Source organism: Psittacula echo (assembly GCF_963264785.1).
Source record: "Psittacula echo genome assembly, chromosome: 7".
Taxonomy (NCBI): domain Eukaryota; kingdom Metazoa; phylum Chordata; class Aves; order Psittaciformes; family Psittacidae; genus Psittacula; species Psittacula echo.
The window spans coordinates 61,994,208-62,008,750 of record NC_137740.1 but is presented as its reverse complement, the minus strand read 5'-3'; positions in this window follow the sequence as shown (position 1 = coordinate 62,008,750).

Sequence of the window (14,543 nt, the reverse complement as noted above, 5' to 3'; positions counted from 1 at the left end):
TTTAGGATTCTTTTTTCCCCCTTATAACCCCTTCTTTCTTACAAGAGAGTTTGAGGATAAACTTAAAAATAAATCTAATGTTAGACTTACAACAACCAGTCTCAAAGGAATAACAAAATCCAACAAACTCAAATTACTACTTTGTTCTGTATGTGCACATGTTTACATGCATCACCTACTTAAGGCAAACAGGACTGTGTCCGTGTAGCTGAGAGTTAGTATATTTTTTTTTCTCAAATACATTGTTAATTAGTCAATGGATGATACACTGTTGTATAGCTCTTGGAAAGACTGAATTTGCCTTTAAAACATTTAAAAGGCTTTCTTTTGTAGAGTTCTTAGGTAATTAAGCTGAAGTGCATGTACATTTCCATATATAAATGTACTGGAGCAATGGTAGCTAATGTAGTAGTTAAGGTCAGGTAGAAACCAGCCTTGCATTTACAGTCTTTTTTCCAGTACCTCACTCAAACCATCTCTAAATCTAAATTAATCTTCCAGAAATGTACGGGAAATTTGGTTCATGAGGGGAAAAAAGAGGTCTTGCATTATTACCATAGTCTATCAGTCTTCCCTCAGCGTGACTCCATTCATTTTGCAGTGCGTGGCTGTTCAGCATTGCCATGACAGAACTTCAGAAGACTTTTGCTAGAATAAAGTATGTCACAGAAATGGTCACATTGGGGTGCCTCCACGAAGGCAGAATCCGGGACGCAGCCCTGCCTGGCTGCAGCTCAGGGTCTGGGAGCAGATAAAGGGGAAAGCCTTTCCCTAGTCCACAGGAAGGGACTTGGGACAGCATGGTGCTGAAGGCAGCTGTGACAAACTGTCTTTGCTGCTGTGTCCTGCTGTAGCACTGCTGTGGCCCACTCCCCTCCCTGAATACCCCTGCTGGGGCTGCAGCTTCCCTCTCTGCCTCGTGAAGCTGTTCCCTCCCTTGCAGACTTGGTTCTTCTCCTCGTTGCCAAGTACGCTGACTCCAGCCTGATCTGAAAGTTAATTTTAACAAATAACATCTTGGGCCGAGCCAAGTTAGGATCTGGAGATAGGACACGCTGTGGGAAGGAAGCGGGGTGGGAGGGTGTAAGAGAGCATGAACGCTCAGCCTTGTAATATGTGTGAGAGCTGATGCTCTCTGAGCAATCGAGTGCTTATTATTATTTCTCTTGGATAGGTCACCTGGGAGTGGAGGAATTTTTCATTTTAAATTAAAAAGAAATCTTTTATAATGCTCATTTCTGAAAGGAAAAAAAAACCCCTCACCTCATCATGGAAGCAATTAGATGGAGGACACACTGAAAGGAGTGATTAGTTGTTAATTTTTGAGCTGTTGGCCCTGACACAGGGGTTTTTGTCAAGGATTCTTATTTTTTTTTTAAAGGTGTCTTTCATATGCCTATAGTCCAAGGTTACTTTTCATTCAATAGCAATTGCCATATGTCCATTACATGCTAGAGACTGCTTGAGGTGGATGCAGTGGTCCCCATCAGAGCATATGCCAAGTTGAAACACCAGCAGCTGTGTGAGCCGCAGCAGAATTGTTCCTATCTGCTGGTTCTCTTTTCCAAGTCCTAGTAAATGTTCTAGGGAGTAACTTCCCTCTTCCTTGATGTGACCTGAAAATACAGCCCTCCGGTTTGCATTGCAGGTTCCAAGTCAGCCGTGTCAAGATTTGAACAAGAGTCAAGGAGGATAATGGGTCAGATGTAATTAAGAGGTAAAACTACTGCACATTTCAGTTTTCTTTCTTTCTGCCCATCAGATTGCAAACCACAGTCCCACCGCCACTTCAAAAACCTAATCTGTAACTGCGAACCCTCTATAACTGCTCTGTTGTATCAGACGGAAACCAGCTAACCAGATACCACAATACAAAAAATAAGCACATTGTACCTCAAAAAAATACGGGGCTGAAAACACAGAAAAAATGCAGTCTTATTAAAATATGAACATGGTCCAGTAATGAAATGAGTAGGGAAACTCGAATGGATCAGAGTCAAGAAACACTATGCTTGATTCTTGGGGTTTTTTATTCGGCATTCAGCTTACATCAGTGTTAACATCTACAGAGAAATGCAGCCATTTACAATTTGCAGTTCAATGTGTTACTTTAATTAGTATGAAAATTAAAGGGCAACTATAGGCCAACGTGAATGATTATGGAAATACATGTGCATCACATGCAACGCTCTCATTTAATTAATCGTCTTGTAAACTATATCGAGCACTTTAAGTCAGTTGCTGAGTATAACTCTATTTTAAATAACCACTTAATACTTAACAGGATGTGGAGCAAACACGAGAGCACACGACTGCTTCTCAAGTTTCAGTGTCTGAGATTTTTTAAAGCTGACCCAAGTCAACCCAAAGAATGTTTAACACCCTGTGTCTGAACACAAGAAACTCTGTGATGTACAGACATTCAATTACATCGCGAAAAAAGTGAGAAACATTTTATAAAACAGTGACTTCAGAAAACTAATTGGCAGCACCAAACTCGAGAGTGAAGGCCAAAGCTAGAGGGGACCTTTTACTACAGTAACTCTAGTCAAAGAAAAGGAAAATAAAGGCATCTTTGTTTCTCAGACAAATTAGCTGATTAAGAAATAAAACATTTTAACATGCTTTAAATGCAGCATTAATTATTTATATGAAAAAAAATTAAAGCCAGGTTCCATGAATTACACTTTGTGTGTGTGAATTGAACATTACGGGAATAGTAATCCTTTTACATTCATGCCTTACTTCATTAGGAAAAACCAAATATTAAGGGCTCTATTCATTCAAAAAATTCTTATGCATTCAGATCACAACTTTGCTGTGGCCATTTTTTTAAAAAGTATAATTTCCAGCAGTGATTTTTAACTGATTCAGAAAGAGCCATCTACTTCTACAGGATGGGCTCTAGGAAACGGAAGTGTTTAGAAAAGGACAAAGATAGAGTGATGGGTCTTGCTTGTCATCAGTGAAAATTCCCAGAGTAGGTCATATTGAGTGGTCTCAAAGCTGGCATAATAGCATAGAAAATCAGATGCATTACTGGTGGGCAAGCTCTGAACTCTGTGAAGCCTTTTTCCTATAGATTGATCAGTAAATAATTTCCCCCCCTCATTGATTGTTTCCAATGACTGGGCAGTGCTTTATTCAGGTGAATGAAAAACAGACTCGAGCAGGTGTTTTTAGGGATGTACTTTTCTATTTTCCATAGCAATGGTGTGTCCCATGCTTGGCTCCCTGGGAGGAGAGTCCATCCACTGGAGCTGCGCTGATTTGTGGGATGTGGTTAAACATCTGCTGGGACTGAGGCTGGGACCATCAGTCACTTGTCTGCTCTTCTTTGAATGCAGACCCATGAGGTAAGGAGCTGGTAAATTCATTGTTTTGCAAAGATATGTGAAAACAAAGAATTTAATTTAGGTTTGTTTCAGCTTCTTTCCTTGAGTGTTTTGTTGTTGTTTTTTACTGACTGAAGAGAGGAACAGCTAGAACTGCGCCATAATGATAATCTTTAACTTTCAAAATAATTAGAAGATTCACTGAACATTTTAATAATAACCTTAAGAGAAAGAGAGAAAAACCCAAACCCAACCCAGAAATCACAAAAAAGGGTTACCCAGAAGCTTGCAAGTTGTCAGCTGGCTGAATTTAAATAAACTTTTGGGAAACAAAATATTGGGAAATGGGAAAAGGCGTCAGATGGTTGGGTAAGATTGATGTATTTAATAGTTTCGTTAATATGGATCAACATCTGCCTTTAGTTACATCTGCACAACCCCCTGAGTTCAGCAGAGTTGTACTTTTGCGACCAAGTTTGGACCAATGTTTTTAAATACGCCCCGGTGCAGAATCTCTGCAGTGAAGGCTGTGCTGCTCAGTGCCGGTGTAACCAGGCAGCTCTGGAGAGAACGGGTAATACAATGTGATTGTTTTTCATGTAATTTTTAAAATACATGGAGAGTAATACATTTTTTTATAATAGGGTGCTCCCTGTCTCTTTAAGTAACTGTCAGATATAGGATGTCCTTGTGCCAAAATGCTACGGTCTGCTCCCTCTGTGCAATTGTTAATTAAATCCATCCCTTATTTTAGAGCCTGCCTATTCTCTTACCCATTCTGCTTATCTGTGATACCAGATGATGCTCAGTAATTCATGGACAACCTGCTCCCGCCTTCAGTAGGGCCTCCTGTGCACTGACCTTAACCAGCTTCACCTTTTCCTTATTCCCAAGGAGAATGGAACCCTGGAGGCAACAGTTTTATCAACTTTTCCTGTTGACCAGATGATGGTTCAGTGATAAATAAATGGAGTGTGCTTGAGCTAGAGGCCTCCCATATGCTGCCACTCCCTGCCCGTCTCTGGCTCTTGCTGCCTGTCTGGACACAGAACTATGCAGGGAAAGGGGACTGTCCTCAATGGACAGCCTCAATAGGCACTGCACGCTGCACCTCTGCTGGCAGGCAAGAACCACTTTTGCTTATCCAGGTTATGTTACTCTGCCAGTCATCACATCAGCTGAAAGCTTACTCTGCTTGGTACTGAGCTATGCCACCTGCAAGCCTCTTTACCCCACCAGTAAGGCTGATATACAGGAGCTGGTAGGAATATTTTCATAGCTGACAAGCTGTTTCCCATGAACAGCGTCAAAGATTTAAAAGCCACTTCTGCAAATGGGACTTGCTGGCAAATATAGGCTAAACAAATCTTTTATTATTACCATGTGGCTAGAAATACTCCTAGAGTTCTCCTGGAAATGGGTACTGTACCAGCAGAAAGCAATATTCTGTTGGCCTGTGCATTGCCTCAAGGGTATTTACTATGGTAATAAGATCAGTAATTCATCTCCTAAAATCACTGGGAGTACAAATGCTTATTTAAGTAGATGGTATCTTGATTGCAACTGAGTCGGGAGAGCTCTTAAAGCTGCCTGTTTAGGCTACAGATCTTCTGTTAAAGGCAAAGGGCTGGTGGTTCTTCATAAACACAAGAACATCCTGTTTCACAGCCACCTCACATTTTCAGCAGTTCACGGCACATCCCTTGGCAAAATGGGTGTGTACAAATACCTCAGAAAATTATGCCATTTGGTTGGGGGCTTTTTTCCCACTTTTTTTCTTTCCATAGCAATATAATGGAAAGAAATATAAATCTCTCTTCATCTGCAAATGGTTGGTTAGAACGAAAGAGACAGGGTTAAAGCCATCCAGACCTCATCGTGCTGGGGGATGCAGTGCCAGCAGAAATTAAGAGACAGCTTTGACCCAGAAATATCTTGGAATAAATTGTTTGCTTCATCACAGAGTAGGCCAGTGTCAGAGAAGTGTCCTATGTTCTTGAGACTCTTGCAGCCTCCCATCTGCTAGCTCATAAACTCAGCAGGCCTCTTCTCTGGAAGTCCTGGAGGCAGAAGCCTCTAGTCTTGCTCAACTGCTCCTTTTTTTTATTGACTAAGATGATCAAGAGAAATCATGGTTTCAAAGGCATAGAAATAAGTGTTTAAGGACCTAGTTTCTAATCCCCAAGCTCTGCCACAGGAAGTCTTCAAAGGAAGGATGATACAATCTAGAAATACAGAGATTGATCATATGGTTTAATTGAGGAAAACCATAGTTTGACCTCTGAGAATCCAAAATCAGTGCCTGTAGTCCTGTGTCAGGGAAGTCTCAGGTGGTCCATAGTGGTTCATGTTGGTGATGTGGCATCAGAGGTGAATCACAGCAAAACTGAGCTAGAAATGCTTAAAACAGATGTTCTCTAGTTTGCCAAGAAGCCTGAGCCCTTAATGAGGACATGTGGCTGAAGCGGGAACCATTAGCAGTTTTCTTGCAGAATGTTGTTCTGTACTTTAACTTCATCAATACTGTTCCTTCTTTGCACAGTTATTAAGCTAAATATCATTGAGGCATGAGCAAATTTGATGAGAGGAATATTTGTTTGTGCTCCCTGTATATTTCAGAAATTAAAGGTTTTTCAGCAGGCACAATCCTGCCCTGTGAGCCAGAATTTTCAGTCTAATTCTTTTCTGCAGTCATGGAGCATAACAAACATTTGAAATACTTTCACCAGCTTGATCATTGTTGTCAGACAGAGTATATATGCAAATGAAACTCATAAATTTTGCTGGAGTTCTCTGGATTCCACCAGAATGTATGGAATTGTCTTCTGTTAGTTAACAGCTCTTAACACTTATGTAGCAATTTCCATCCTTGGTGACAAGCTTATTAATCAATGCAACACCTCTGAAAGGAGCATTGCTATGTATTCCTATTAGAGTGTGAAATTTGAAATGTATGGATGTGCTCTGAAGTGTTGGTTAAATAGCAAAGTAACCTGGGTTTTGAATTTGGAAGTTTGTGGTTTCTGTCCTGTGATTAGGCCAGACTCCTTTGACACACAGACCCCTTTATGTGTTTAATAGATCAAGCTCTGCTGGGCTTTAGAGCCAGCCACACATCAGCATGGCCATACTCTGAGTTTGAAATGTGGCGATAACACAACCAGTTTTTATAATTGCTGCCTAGAGGACCTGAAATGAGGATACAGCACACTGCTGTGATTTGCTCTTTGCAGCTTTGTTAAGACTTGCAGGAGCTGGAAGGTGTGTTTCCAGTGCACAGTAAATAGGGTTGTGCTAAATGACCCCTGCCTTTTTTCATGCTAATAGGTGTGATGACAGTGTTGGGTTATCAAAGAAGTCAACCCTGACGTAGTGATGATAATTTTGTCTAGAGTGAAATATCCATTGAGTTCCATCATCTCTTTTCTGTGCTCACTATTGTAGGACACTAATGGTACTGTTGATCTGCTCTTCTTGCAGCCAAGAAAGTGTCAGATGAGAGTGTTTTCACTGGTTACATCCTAGGAAAATAAAAAAGTATATTCTGTCCAATAATCTCAGTTTGGGAAATGAGTTCTTTCCACTGCTACCAGGGCTGCAGAAGCCACCAAGCAAGTGCAGTGAAAAGGTCCTCCTGTAAAGTGTGTAATGCAAGGCAAACTATTTCAGTTGGTGACTAAAGCCTCTATAGTTTGGAGAAGAGGAGACTGCGGGGGGACCTTATTAGTGTATATAAATATATAAAGGGGGAGTGTCATGAGGATGGAGCCAGGCTCTTCTCAGTGGCAAACAATGATAGGACAAGGGGTAATGGGTATAAACTGGAACACAAGAGGTTCCACTTAAACTTGAGAAGAAACTTCTTCTCAGTGAGGGTGACAGAACACTGGAACAGGCTGCCCAGGGAGGTTGTGGAGTCTCCTTCTCTGGAGACATTCAAAACCCGCCTGGACACATTCCTGTGTAACCTTATTTAGGTGTTCCTGCTCTGGCAGGGGGATTGGACTAGATGATCTTTTGGGGTCCCTTCCAATCTCTAACATACTGTGATACTGTGATACTGTGTGATACCAATAAAGCTCACCTCCTGCATAAATCAAGTGATTGATAGCATGTTTGAGAGCTTTTTTGCAGTACCCTGGCAGTGCCATCCAACTGCAATAAAACACATGGATTTCTCTGCTACGTTTGCAGATAAACCCCCTCATGCTGCATGTAAGAAGAGCTTCAAGAACAACAAAAAGAAGGTACTATAGCAGGAGGGGGGCTGTTGAACCTCTTGTTGCTTTGCTCTGTTAGCAGCAAGCCTTTGAGACTTTGTCAGCGGCCTGACATAAATCAGCCTGCTCAGCTGATAACAGCCCATATGTGCCCTGTGAGCCAGAACAGGAGCTTTTGGGATGCCTGGAAGGAAGATTCCATACGAGAACAGCTACCTAAAAATTCGCACCACTCTGGCAAACTCAGCAAGTGTAGTACCTTGACAGGACAGACAAGGGCCATGGGCTCCCACATACCTGCCTGTGAGGCATAGGCTGCAGTCTCATTCCCACTGCCTGTCTCCTCAAAAAGCTAAGTACGGCCCATGGTTTGGGATGGGGCTTGTAGCTGCTTCTCTCCCTTGTGGATGCTGAGTCTGGCCCCTCAGTGCATCTGGTGCTTGGTCTCATGCTGTTAATAGGAACCGATTGCTCATGTTGAAAAGGACTCTGTTTTGAGGATTTGTGCATCCAGACATTGTGAAACATTTATACCTAAAGCTACGAAAGCATTATGTGAGTTTTTATGATCAAATCTGTATCTGATTCATTGTCTCATGCTCATAGAAATCTTGTGTCCACCATTCGGAAACCATAGACCTTGGAGAAGTTGAGGGGCTTCTGGGAAACTGAGATGAATTTTATGGTTAGATTCTGTTCCTTCTCACCAGAGAAGGAAATCCAGATTCATTTCCCAAAATTTCCAAAACCTGGAAAAGCACCTTGAAAATACCATGGATGATCTGCTTGATCTGATTCATCCACACACAGCTTGTTTAGAAACTGGTTCCAGCTACAAGGCTTGGGTTTGGTCCAAATATCCCTTAATTTAAAGGTGAGATCTTTATCTTGCTGATGCCAATGTGATTTCTATCACTGGCTTAACTGAATGAGGGTCTACACTGCATTTTAAACCTCAGAGTTTCAGTTTGACCTATGTGTAATGTGAAGACAGCTATTAGCTGGGAAGTCTGAATTTCTAGAACTCTCGCTTTCAATAGTCCTTATTAAAGTCACTACTCCAGCATAATGTAGCTTTCTGTTCTAATCATAGCATTGCTGTATTTGGGCGTGGCACATGAAAGGGGTTACCTTGCTCTTGGAGCAGAATCCTCCTTCGGTTCACTTACTCTGGGGACCCACACCACATTTCCCTAGTTCCGTGCACAGGCCAGATTTTCAGCTCCCTTTTAATCTTTGGCAATTTGAGTTTATATGGAAAACTTACAGGTGACAGTCTGGCTATGTTGAGACAAGTAGGATAGAAACCGTGTCAGAACAGCCCCTGAAAGTCCTACGATGTGCTTAAAGCATTTCAAGAGAACCCTTGATCCAAAGTATCAAAGGGTTACAGTAAGATCAAGAAGAATTAAAACTGATGGTGTGCCAGAAATCACGTGCAGCACAAGGTCATTACTCATCCTCGTTAAAACGGTCTCAGTACTGTGGCCTGATCTGAAGCTTAATTGAAAAGTTTCAAATGATGCATTATAACGAAGACAAGACAGCCACTGCCCATTGCACGACCTCTGCTAAAAAAGGAAAATCGGTAACAGGGCAGAAATCTAAGCAGTTGCTGGAGGATAATCAAGGCCTAATGAGGTATCCACTTCAGTCTTTCAAAGGTGGGGAAACCTCTCCCTGATGCTGTAGAGAAAGCAAAAGCTGATGTGAGCAGGTTCCTGCATCCAGGGAACAGCCACCTGACCAGAGGAGTCATGGTCCTCGGCAGCAGAGACATACAAAGAGGGACACCAGATCTGTAGTGCAGGTTTTTGGTTGGACAAAAGGTTAGTGCCTGGGACAGCCTTCTTTTAGGACAGTTGCCTTGTTTTGCAATCATTTTCTGTTACCCCAGGCCTTGACCCAAAGTGATCATAAGGAGTGCATCAGGTCTGAATTAGTAGTTGTGTTAGGAACCAAGACAGTGGCAGCAGGAGATAGCTGACTGCTGATGTTATCAATTTTCCCTAAAAAGTCACAAAAAAACCCCCAAACCCCGTTGATGTTCCACATGAGCATGATAACAAACTGCAAGTCACAGTTACCCAAAGAAATCAAGTATCTCCTTGGCATCTTCCTCTTTTTTGTTCTATTATCTGTTCTAGCAGAAAGGTCAGTGCCCATATCCACATGATTATCTCCAAATCCAGCTGCCAAACTGAAAGCTGCTCTTCCTGGGCTACTGCTTGGGCAGCCGTATTAAAGAGTTTGTGCGTGCCCCTGCTTGATGAGCAGTTACAGTGTGCAATCCTTTCAGTGTGCAGAAGCCAAATGGGTTTTCATCTTTTTGAAGTAGTCAGGTCACCTATTTTAACCTTTATCTGTAGCCTGCTTTTGTGGGAGAGGGTGTCTCTTCAGATTCATATCTGTTCGCTGAGCAGGTTTGCTTGCTGTTCCTTATCTCTTCTGTTTTGAGAGACATTAGCCATAGGAAGCTAGACCAGACTGTATAGGGTTTCATGACAAGAGTACAGCTTTCAGTGATGGACTTGCTTTAAGGCATCGTGAACAGCGATGCACAGCTACAAAAGTTATTTAGCACTGTGGGCCATTTTCTTTGGTCTTCAAGTTTCTCCCTAATTTTAGGTGCTGTTAAATTCAAAGTACTGCTTTCTTTGCTATGAATCCTACTTCAATTATCTTTTACTTTTTCATGTGATTTCCTTCAAATTCAAACACAGAGACTGAAAAAGAAAGCTGATATAAAGGAAAAGTTACAGTAAATTAACAAAAAGCCTATTTATGCAGCTCTCCAGGTAGCTATCTTGAAGACTATGAGAGGTGCAACTGGCTTCACTGGGTCACCCTTGGGCTTAGCATTAAGCCATGTGTTTTGCTCAAGTAAGACCTTAAATATGTGACATATGGCATCAGCTCTACTAAATATTACTGGTTGGCTTACAGCCCTGTTTCTGTCCATTGCTTGCAAATTAATACTCTTAAGTCTGTGTGGGTAAATAGCTTGTCATCACCAGTGCCCGTGGTCAATGCAGGCTGCACCCATGAGCCTAAGGACTGCATACATACTTTTCTCAAGAGGGATTTGTGTGTTAAGCTGAAAGCAGTGTCTGAGCAGTCCTGCCCGGGGAGGAACCACTGCCACTGTTCGTGCAGGTCTCTGAGGAGCTCTGGGACATCAGGGGAGGACGAGGCACAGCCTGGTGCTGCAGGAGGGCTGGCACCGCTGCCGGCTGGGTGCAGCATGAGCTGGAGCCTGCCACAGCATCAGCGGGGCAAGCAGTGGGAAACGGGCTGCTTGGATCAGCCTGAAGGTACAGTGTCAAGAGGCATTTCTTAATATATTATTTCTCATTCAGAATCATTGATAGATTTAGCCAGTTACGGGATTCTTTCATGTGTTTTACTTGTATACGAACAAGGACAAAATGCAGATGGAGGGATGCCTGGCACATCTTGGGCTAGGTATCAGTCTGCTCTTCTCAGGTGTCGGCAAATCTCAGCTAGGGCTGATATTTTGGACTTCAGGGTTGCATTTTGCTCATCTGCTGCAGGCAGTACAATTGCTCACACTTTCCCTGGGCCATTGGAGCATTCAGACAACTCGCTGGGTCTCCCTGCTCACATTAGACTATCTTCAGCTAGGGAAAGTTAAGGCTAGCGTTAATTTGTCTGTTCTACAGGTGTTGTGTGCACGTGAAGTGTTTGTGTGATGGGCCATGGATCAGCCAATGCAGGTTTGGCTATGCAGGCAAGAAAACCTTCCAAAGAACTTAAATGTGCTGGGGATGAGGGAGAGTGAGAGCGGCCAGTGAGAAGAAGCTTGACCTATATGCAACCCACTAGCTTTGCTGAGCTTTAAGTAATGAGAAGGGGAAAAAACCTCTGACATTTTCTTTAAAATTGCAGATCCTGGAATCCATGTGGAAAAAAATAGGGCTGTTGAGTTATAAGTAGCTGATGAGGCTATGAGAAGAGTAATTATTGTGTAGTCCTATTAATGAAATTGTACTGCAGCTCAAAAGGAAAAAAGAAAGAAAAGTCACCAAAGAGAGCCTGGTGAGTTACTTTAGGGAAAAAAATAGCTTCTATTATATGAAATATCAGCGTGTTAGGTTAGCAGAGAGCTCTGGACACATGGAAATTCAAAACATTTCCATATACCCCAGTCCAGGATGGAATTAAAGTGTTGTAAAGCTTCCCTGGAAGCCAACATTTATCTAATATGTAAGCATATTTAGATTTCATTTTGAAATGGTTGTTAAAGGCTATCCTTTGGCTGCACTCTATCCTTCATTCTAAGCTTTTTTCTTCTGAATTGTTGAACTCGGAGATTTTTATGCTAAGAAAAATGTACTTTCAGAACCAGAAATGCCTGAATGACCGGTTACAGAATGTACTCACCCTGAGAGATATCCATTGAATCTGTTCCCCTCCTCCAATTTACTTGCTGTTTTCCCAGTCATGCCTTGCATTAATGTTCTACACTTAGCTCAACTGTGTGTGTTAGGTTTGAGATCTATTTTTGTTTTGTCTAAAAAATTTTCAAATTGGCATTAAGTATTCAAGATGTAATCTCTGTAGCAGGAAACTAGTTATCAGATTCATATGAAGTAACTCGGCAATAGAAATAACTCTAAGCAGAATGCATTGGGTTTTTTCTTTTGAATTAATTTAGAGGGAATTTGATGCCTGTGAAAGGTGCTGGATTGCAACATCAGAGAACTGAAGCTACTATTTAACCACAGAACGGTTACAGGATGGGAGATGGCTTTACAAGGTTCCCCCATGAGGGCTGACAAAACATTTGGTTCAGCTTTGGTGCCTTTCATCTAGCTGGAACAACCCAGTTGCCATGTGTTTGTAACAGTCGTTCTCAGGCTGGGTGATGGAGAGAGCCCTTCTGTAAGCAGGAGTGGATTTTACTTTTGTGATTACTGGCTGACATTTATACTGTTGTTAAACCTAAAAAAACCCTTACTATAAGGGACAGTCCTGGGCCAGAAATTCAAAGCACAAGGTGTGTTCATGCTGTCCCTGCCCTGCGCCGCAGAGGCAGGTAGGAAGGAAGGAAGTGATGAATGCTGTGACCTGCACCCCACCACATGCTCTACCACCAGAAACCCTTGCAATGCCCCCAGGCTCAGACACTTTCAGAGGGGCTCTCAGGCCCGTGGTTTGCATCTTTTGCTTTCTGTTGCCACCTGTTTATCAGAGAAAAGATGAGAGTGGCGTCTACAAGATACTGTGATTGGAGCTATGACAGATTCAAGATCCAGTTCTCATATTTTCCCTTTTTTTTCCCAATGTTTCCAGAATAGTTGTCTCTTAAGGCAGCGTATGGTCTCCATGGTTTGAGTCTCAAGTCTCAGTAGTCAGGTTTCTAGTAGACTGGTACGGACATTATCATGTGTATCAGTCTTGCCAGCTGCAGGAGACACTGAAAAGCATTTTCCATGAGGGTAGGGGAGAGGAGGGGTGGAATGGAGGAGAGGCAGACCCTTCCTTCTGAAAGGGAATGAGGAAAAGGGTCCTCGGTGCCATGTCCCCAGCCCTCCTCAGCACCACAGAGCAATCAGGTTTTTTTAAGCTGAAAGGGAGTTTTTGAGGGCCATGGGCATCACAGCATTTGCTGGTACTCACCAAAAGCTGGGAGTTTCACTTCCTTTCCAATTGTATCTATCATATTTGGCACTTCTCTGCAGTGAAATTAGATGGGGCTTGGCAGGAATTCTTAGAATCCTGCCTCAGAAATCAGGACTTCAGATGCCTGCTTCCAAAACCTGATTGTTCAGGAAAGAGAAAGGTGTTCCCCTTCCTTAAGTGGAATCACAGCAGGGCTTTTTGTGTTGAAGTGCAAATAGGACCACTTCAAAGATTCAGGCTGGATGTGAGGGAAACATTCTTTACAATGAGGGCAGTAAAATCCAGGCAGAGGTTGCCCAGAGAGGTGGTGGATGCACCATCCCTGGAGACATTCCAGGCCAGGCTGGATGTGGTTCTGGGCAACCTGACCTAGCTGAAGATGTCCGTGCTCATTGCAGGGGTTGGACTAGATGAGCTTTGAAGGTTCATCCATCCCAAACTATTTTATGATTCTATGATTCTATGTTATGCTTCAGTTTATATTTGTTGCTTAGTTAAATTAATATGTTTGGTGTTGATGGTTTTTACCGGCTTCACAAGGAGGGGGAGAGGCAAGTAGCCTGAGGGTAGCTTTTTCTCTCAAAGGGAGGGGCTATTACACTATCTCCTGCTTTTTACAGTATAGCCTGCCTCCCACAAGCTCACCAGGAAAAGGAAATCACCCTTTACATGTTTTGCATATGCCTGTTCTCAGAGGTGAAAGGTGAGCTGCCTGCATGGAGTGCCTCAAAGGCTGTCCAATGTGGCTCTGCTGCAGGAATAGCCAGCAGAAATACATCCATGACTGCATAAATCAATAGGCTTGTTACTGTAATGCAATGTCGACTTATGGACAAGCCCACTAGGAACCAGTTAAAAGTTTTTTCCTCTGGAGCCACATTCTTCTACTGGTTGTGGTATGTTGGACAGAGGCTGCATTCCCTCGCACTGGAATTTCCTGTGTTAGCACTGCACAGGAGTAGATTTATTTTGTAGTCCTTGAGATTTCTGAGCTTCATGGATTTCACAGCCTTTATGCATCATGAAATGAAGATCTGGTTTCTACTGAAGCATTGCAGATAGGATGAGCATCTGCTGACTGGTAGGTCTTCCAAAGATTGGTGCCCTCCAGGACCAGAGGTGAATCAGTCTGGGATTATCTGACTAAAGACTGAGGTATTAGTGGCTCAGCTCTCACATAGCTCACATAGGCTTTTTGCACTGATTTTTTGAGCTAAAAGAAACATTTTCTTGTTTGTTGCCAGTTTGAACCCTAATGTACTGCCAAGGGAGCTCACTTTGCTTCTGTTGTAGCAGGAATATGGTGGTTACAATCTATAAAACACTAAACTGAGCCAGGGCA